The following is a 7,887-nucleotide window of genomic DNA, read 5'->3' as shown; positions in this document are numbered from 1 at the left end:
CTCCGACGAAGAAGTCTGCTCCATCAGCTTGTAACACGATGGCTTCGGTTTCTTCGGCTTTTACATCCCAGTAATTGTAAAAGCAAATCTGCTTAAGATACGGAGTGACAATATTCAAGGTTTTTGTAGCCTTGGTGGCAATGCTTGACCAGGATTTCGACTCGCTGACCACCCTATTTATCTTATTCGGAACTGTCAGATTTCCATCTCTTCCTAACCTTCCTAATTGTCATAAATGGGTATTACGTCTTTTCTGCTGTGGAGATCCGTTTACACCACCAAGAGCACCGCTGGCCGAAGTGTATGGACATAGGAGAAGATTACGTTGAAAAATTGCTCCAGCAAGGCAGTTCTTCGTGGTTAGCCTCAGAACTACTCCATCACAGATGCCGTTATGTAGCCTTGCCTGATAAAAAAACCTCTCTCAGTGCATACCAAACTAGGTATTGAGGCCAACAATATTAGGTGGAAACAGGTGTCGTACTTGTTCAAAAGGCTTTCTATTGTTGGTGTGTCAAAGAATAACAGTATAGAACATATTATATGCAATAAGGGATAATATCCAGATAGGGATTGTTGTCGAGCGTTTACACGCAGGATACCAAGTGAAGTAGAATTATATTTTTCATCTCTCTTCATTCTTCAAACTTTGTCAGTGTGTAAAGAGTAAACTAGTGTCCTGAGTGTAACAATTACAGCTTCAAGGGTAGAGATTACTGGTGGTGTTCGATTTGGGCGTCCCTAGTAACTGATGACGTCACAGTGGTCTGTAGAGAATTCTGGTGTAGTTTCATTACAGCAATATCCATTACGACATATAGCTTGATCTCAACCAAGTGATACCCGCAGTTGAAGCCAGTTTGGTGTGATCCATGCCTCTATTGTATGTTGATCTGTCTGACGGACTACGTGGTGGATGACCTTTTATACATCGAGACTTAAGATTGTTATCTAGTCTTTATCAGGAGCATTTAGCACGGGTATTTCTCACACAGATATTTACCTAAACACTGACATGTCAGTTTCGTCAACCTTAACGGTTAGTACAGTGTGACCTTGCCTTACAAATAAAGGCACCTCTTTATGTGGTAAAGCAATGCGATACCTCATGTGTAGAGATGTTGGCTTATCGTGGGCCGAGGTCTCGTTTGATGACATCACACTTGCCTCACTGGAAGCTTTTTTTCAGAAGCTACTGGATATGTTTTCAAGCGATCCCCGCGTCATTAAACACGGACATAAAGAATCAACTCTCGAGTCCATCATTCCGACGTTGATCACAGGAAACCCTGTGTCGTCGTCAGTTGTGTCATTATTCACTGTGCAAACATTTACGTTGTCTGACTGAAGAATGACAAAGGCTCCACTCCGGTACTCGGTTATATTTGCTGTCATGACTAAGTTTGGCAAATTCGTGTGTATGTGAACATGTTACTACGCATTCACATGAAATAACATAGTTTGCATAAGTCAGGTATGTATAGCAAGCTTAGACACATGTCTGGAAATTCATGTCTGTTAATGAACTTCAACATGGAATGCCTCTTTGCTTATATGACAAGTATTAGACGTGAAGTACTTTATAAAATGAGTGTCTAGATAGTTTCCTATGATGTGTAACAATTGTGCAACAATCTGTTTGCATTATGCAAGCGTTCACATAACAATATTTACAAACCGTACACATTTGCAAATATGTAAATTTACCTTTGCACTTGCTTCAGACCACATGCACATTTGCCCCTGGTGTAATTATACACACGTGAGGAAATGAGGTCACATGACATGCACATACATACATGTCATGTGACAAACCACAATAATGTATGAACGGGAAACATACCACGATAATGTATGAATGGGAAGCATACCACGATAATGTATGAACGGGAAACATACCACGATAATGTATGAACGGGAAGCATACCACGATAATGTATGAACGGGAAACATACCACGATAATGTATGAATGGGAAACATACCACGATAATGTATGAACGGGAAACATACCACGATAATGTATGGAAGGGAAGCATACCACGATAATGTATGAACGGAAACATACCACGATAATGTATGAACGGGAAGCATACCACGATAATGTATGAACGGGAAGCATACCACGATAATGTATGAATGGGAAGCATACCACGATAATGTATGAATGGGAAACATACCACGATAATGTATGAACGGGAAGCATACCACGATAATGTATGAACGGGAAACATACCACGATAATGTATGAATGGGAAGCATACCACGATAATGTATGAACGGGAAGCATACCACGATAATGTATGAATGGGAAACATACCACGATGGGGGAAACATACCACGATAATGTATGAACGGGAAACATACCACGATAATGTATGAATGGGAAGCATACCACGATAATGTATGAACGGGAAGCATACCACGATAATGTATGGACGGGAAGCATACCACGATAATGTATGGATGGGAAGCATACCACGATAATGTATGGATGGGAAGCATACCACGATAATGTATGAACGGGAAACATACCACGATAATGTATGGACGGGAAACATACCACGATAATGTATGAATGGGAAACATACCACGATAATGTATGTACGGGAAGCATACCACGATAATGTATGGATGGGAAGCATACCACGATAATGTATGGACGGGAAGCATACCACGATAATGTATGGAAGGGAAACATACCACGATAATGTATGAACGGGAAACATACCACGATAATGTATGGATGGGAAGCATACCACGATAATGTATGGACGGGAAGCATACCACGATAATGTATGATGGGAAGCATACCACGATAATGTGAACGGGAAGCGATAATGTATGAAGAAACATACCACGATAATGTATGGATGGGAAACATACCACGATAATGTATGAACGGGAAACATACCACGATAATGTATGAACGGGAAACATACCACGATAATGTATGAACGGGAAACATACCACGATAATGTATGAACGGGAAGCATACCACGATAATGTATGAATGGGAAGCATACCACGATAATGTATGGATGGGAAGCATACCACGATAATGTATGGATGGGAAACATACCACGATAATGTATGAACGGGAAGCATACCACGATAATGTATGGACGGGAAGCATACCACGATAATGTATGAATGGGAAACATACCACGATAATGTATGAACGGGAAGCATACCACGATAATGTATGGACGGGAAGCATACCACGATAATGTATGAATGGGAAACATACCACGATAATGTATGGATGGGAAGCATACCAATGATGGTATGTACCACGATAATGTATGGACGGGAAACATACCACGATAATGTATGGATGGGAAGCATACCACGATAATGTATTGATGGGAAGCATACCACGATAATGTATGGATGGGAAGCATACCACGATAATGTATGGATGGGAAGCATACCACGATAATGTATGAATGGGAAGCATACCACGATAATGTATGTACGGGAAGCATACCACGATAATGTATGGATGGAAGCATACCACGATAATGTATGGATGGGAAGCATACCACGATAATGTATGAATGGGAAGCATACCATAATGATAATGTATGGACCACGAAGCATACCATGATAATGTATGGATGGGAAGCATACCACGATAATGTATGAATGGGAAGCATACCACGATAATGTATGAATGGGAAGCATACCACGATAATGTATAAACGGGAAGCATACCACGATAATGTATGAATGGGAAGCATACCACGATAATGTATGAATGGGAAACATACCACGATAATGTATGGACGGGAAGCATACCACGATAATGTATGAATGGGAAGCATACCACGATAATGTATGAATGGGAAGCATACCACGATAATGTATGGATGGGAACGGGAACATACCACGATAATGTATGGATGGGAAGCATACCACGATAATGTATGGACGATGGATACCATGATAATGTATGACGAGAAGCATACCATGGAAGCATACCATTAGACGATAATGTATGGACGAGAAGCATACCATGATAATGTATGGACGGAAATGCATACCATGATAATGTATGGATGGAAACATACCATGATAATGTATGGAGCCAACATCAATGAAGCATACCACGATAATGTATGAACGGAAGCATACATACCACGATAAGGTATGAATGACGGAAGCATACCATGATAATGGTACCATGATGGTATGAAAGCATACCATGATAATGTATGGAACGGAAACATACCAAATAATGTATACCACATACCACGATAATGTATGGAAATGGGAAGCATACCACGATAATGTATGGATGGAAGCATACCACGATAATGTATGAACGGGAAGCATACCACGATAATGTATGAATGGGAAGCATACCACGATAATGTATGAATGGGAAGCATACCACGATAATGTATGAATGGGAAGCATACCACGATAATGTATGAATGGAAGCATACCACGATAATGTATGAACGGGAAACATACCACGATAATGTATGTACGAACGGAAGCATACCACGATAATGTATGAACACGGAAGCATACCACGATAATGTATGAATGGGAAACATACCACGATAATGTATGAATGGGGCAAGCACCACGATAATGTATGAACGGGAAACATACCACGATAATGTATGAATGGGAAACATACCACGATAATGTATGAACGGGAAACATACCACGATAATGAAACAGGATGATAATGGGGGAAACACACCATGATAATGTATGAACGGGAAACATACCACGATAATGCTTATGAATGGGAAACATGATAATGTATATATGAACGGAAACATACCACGATAATGTATGAATGGGAAACACATACCACGATAATGGATGGATGAACAGGAAACATGGACACACACGAGCACACACGATATGGAATGGAAGACACAACACACTGACACGACAAGGACACACAGACACAATGGAAACACGACATGGAGACAACACAAGGAATGGGACACACGAGCACATGGAAACACACACTGACAGACACACGAGACACACACATGACACATGGAAGGACACACGACACACAAGGAAGCACACACGAGCACACACACACACACACACACACAAGACACACACAGGAATGGCACACAGAATGGAAGGACAACACAAGACATGGGAACACACAGGACACAAGGACAGACACACACACGAGAACAATGGAATGGAAATGAGCCAACACACACGAGCACACGGAGGAAGGACGAGCACATGAGAATGGAACACACATACAATGGATGAGAAGCACACGAGTACAAGTGAAGCACACACATGATACTGGACGGACACAGGATATGGATGCAATGGATAAATGGATGAATAAAATGGAAGGACACACAGACACAGGAAGGAATGGAAATACACTGCACATGGACATATGTGAGGAAGGACACACGGACAGGACACAGAATGGACACACAGACACCGGAAGACCCACACACACAAGGAAAATAACAGACAACTCGGAATGGAAGACAAAGATAATGGATGGAAAATAAATATGGAATGGAAGCACACATGAGAATGGACACAGGATAATATGGATGGAGGCAATACATGCAACATGGAATGGGAAGGACACACAGATAATAAGAATGGACACACACACATGGAGAAATACAACACGGAGGAAAAGGATACACACAGACACAAGGATGGAGGAGGAACGACACAGGAAGTATGGATCAATGAATGGACAATGGATGCATGGACAATGGATGAAAAGTGGAAGGAGCACATGGACTGGAGGTGGAGGAAGGAATGGAAGACACAGGAGGATGGACATAATATGGAATGGAGGAATGGAAATATGGATGGAAGAAGAATGGACAATGGATAAAAATACAGTGAGTGGCACAAGAGGCATGGATAATATAAATATAGACAGGAATACATGAATAGTGGAATAAAAGGAAACGAGAAGGAAAGAAGGACAGAAATGATATGGTGGCCGGAATGAGGAGGGACCAAATGGCATAGACACAAGGACTGGTGGAGATGGAATGGAGGAGGATGGAATGGACGACAGGAGGACAGACAGGAAGAGAGGAAAGATAAATTGTGAAAAGAGAAATAAACATGTGGATGGAGGAAATAACGGAAGAAACAGTGGAGGATAACGGACACAGACAAGGATGTACAGTGGATAGCATGGAATGGAACAGACAGGAAGACGAAGAATGGTAGAGACATAAATATGGACATATGGAATGGAAGACAGGGAAGGAAAGGAAGGCGGTGAGGTTAGCTGTGGTTGTCTTGTTCAGTGTAGTGGTGATGGTTGGTCTCGTAGAGAGTGGCGGTGAGGTTAAGCTGTGGTTGTCTTGTCCAGTATAGTGGTGATGGCTGATCTCGTGTAGAGAGAGTGGCGGTGAGGTTAGCTGTGGCTGTCTTGTCCAGTGTAGTGGTGATGGTTGATCTCGTAGAGAGTGGTGGTGAGGTTAGCTGTGGTTGTCTTGTCCAGTGTAGTGGTGATGGTTGGTCCTGCGTAGAGAGTGGCGGTGAGGTTAGCTGTGGTTGTCTTGTCCTGGCGTAGTGTAGTGGTGATGGCTGGTCTCGTAGAGAGTGGCGGTGAGGTTAGCTGTGGTTGTCTTGTCCCGTGTAGTGGTGATGGTTGATCTCGTAGAGAGTGGCGGTGAGGTTAGCTGTGGTTGTCTTGTCCAGTGTAGTGGTGATGGTTGATCTCGTAGAGAGTGGCAGTGAGGTTAGCTGTGGTTGTCTTGTTCAGTGTAGTGGTGATGGTTGGTCTCGTAGAGAGTGGCGGTGAGGTTAGCTGTGGTTGGTTGTCTCTGTCCCGTAGAGAGTGGCGGTGTGGTGATGGTTGATCCTCGTAGAGAGTGGTTGGTGAGGTTAGCTGTGGTTGTCTTGTCCAGTGTAGTGGTGATGGTTGATCTCGTAGAGAGTGGCGGTGAGGTTAGCTGTGGTTGTCTTGTCTTGTTCAGTGTAGTGGTGATGGTTGGTCTCGTAGAGAGTGGCGGTGAGGTTAGCTGTGGTTGTCTTGTCCAGTGTAGTGGTGATGGTTGATCTCGTAGAGAGTGGCGGTGAGGTTAGCTGTGGTTGTCTTGTTCAGTGTAGTGGTGATGGTTGATCTCGTAGAGAGTGGCGGTGAGGTTAGCTGTGGTTGTCTTGTTCAGTGTAGTGGTGATGGTTGATCTCGTAGAGAGCGGCGGTGAGGTTAGCTGTGGTTGTCTTGTCCAGTGTAGTGGTGATGGTTGATCTCGTAGAGAGTGGCGGTGAGGTTAGCTGTGGTTGTCTTGTCCAGTGTAGTGGTGATGGTTGGTCTCATAGAGAGCAGCGGTTTCTTGTTTAGTGTCGGTGGTGATGTACTGCTGTCCCATGTAGTGATGTAATTGGGTCTCGTGGGGTGTCGGTGGTGGTGTCCCATGTAGTGGTGTAAGTGGGTCTCGTGGGGTGTCGGTGGTGGTGTCCCATGTATTGGTGTAATTGGGTCTCGTGGGGTGTCGGTGGTGATGTAGTGCTGTGCCATGTAGTAATATAATTGGGTCTCGTGGGGTGTCGGTGGTGACGTAGTGCCGTCCCATGAAGTGATGTAATTGGGTCTCGTGGGGTGTCGGTGGTGATGTAGTGCTGTCCCATGTAGTAATATAATTGGGTCTCGTGGGGTGTCGGTGGTGACGTAGTGCCGTCCCATGAAGTGATGTAATTTGGTCTCGTGGGGTGTCGGTGGTGATGTAATGCTGTCCCATGTAGTGATGTAATTTGGTCTCGTGAGGTGTCGGTGGTTACGTAGTGCTGTCCCATGTGATGTAAAAGCGTCTCGTCGGGTGTCGCCGGCGATGTAGTAGTGTCCCATGTAGTGATGTAATTGGGTCTCGTGGGGTGTCGGTGGTGATGTAGTTGTGTCCAATGTA

Source organism: Haliotis rubra, unplaced genomic scaffold (genome assembly GCF_003918875.1).
Source record: "Haliotis rubra isolate DU_JTF1 unplaced genomic scaffold, ASM391887v1 Scf243, whole genome shotgun sequence".
In the NCBI taxonomy this organism is placed as follows: Eukaryota; Metazoa; Mollusca; class Gastropoda; order Lepetellida; family Haliotidae; genus Haliotis; species Haliotis rubra.
The sequence above is the reverse complement of the archived record's forward strand: the minus strand, read 5'-3'. Positions refer to the sequence as shown.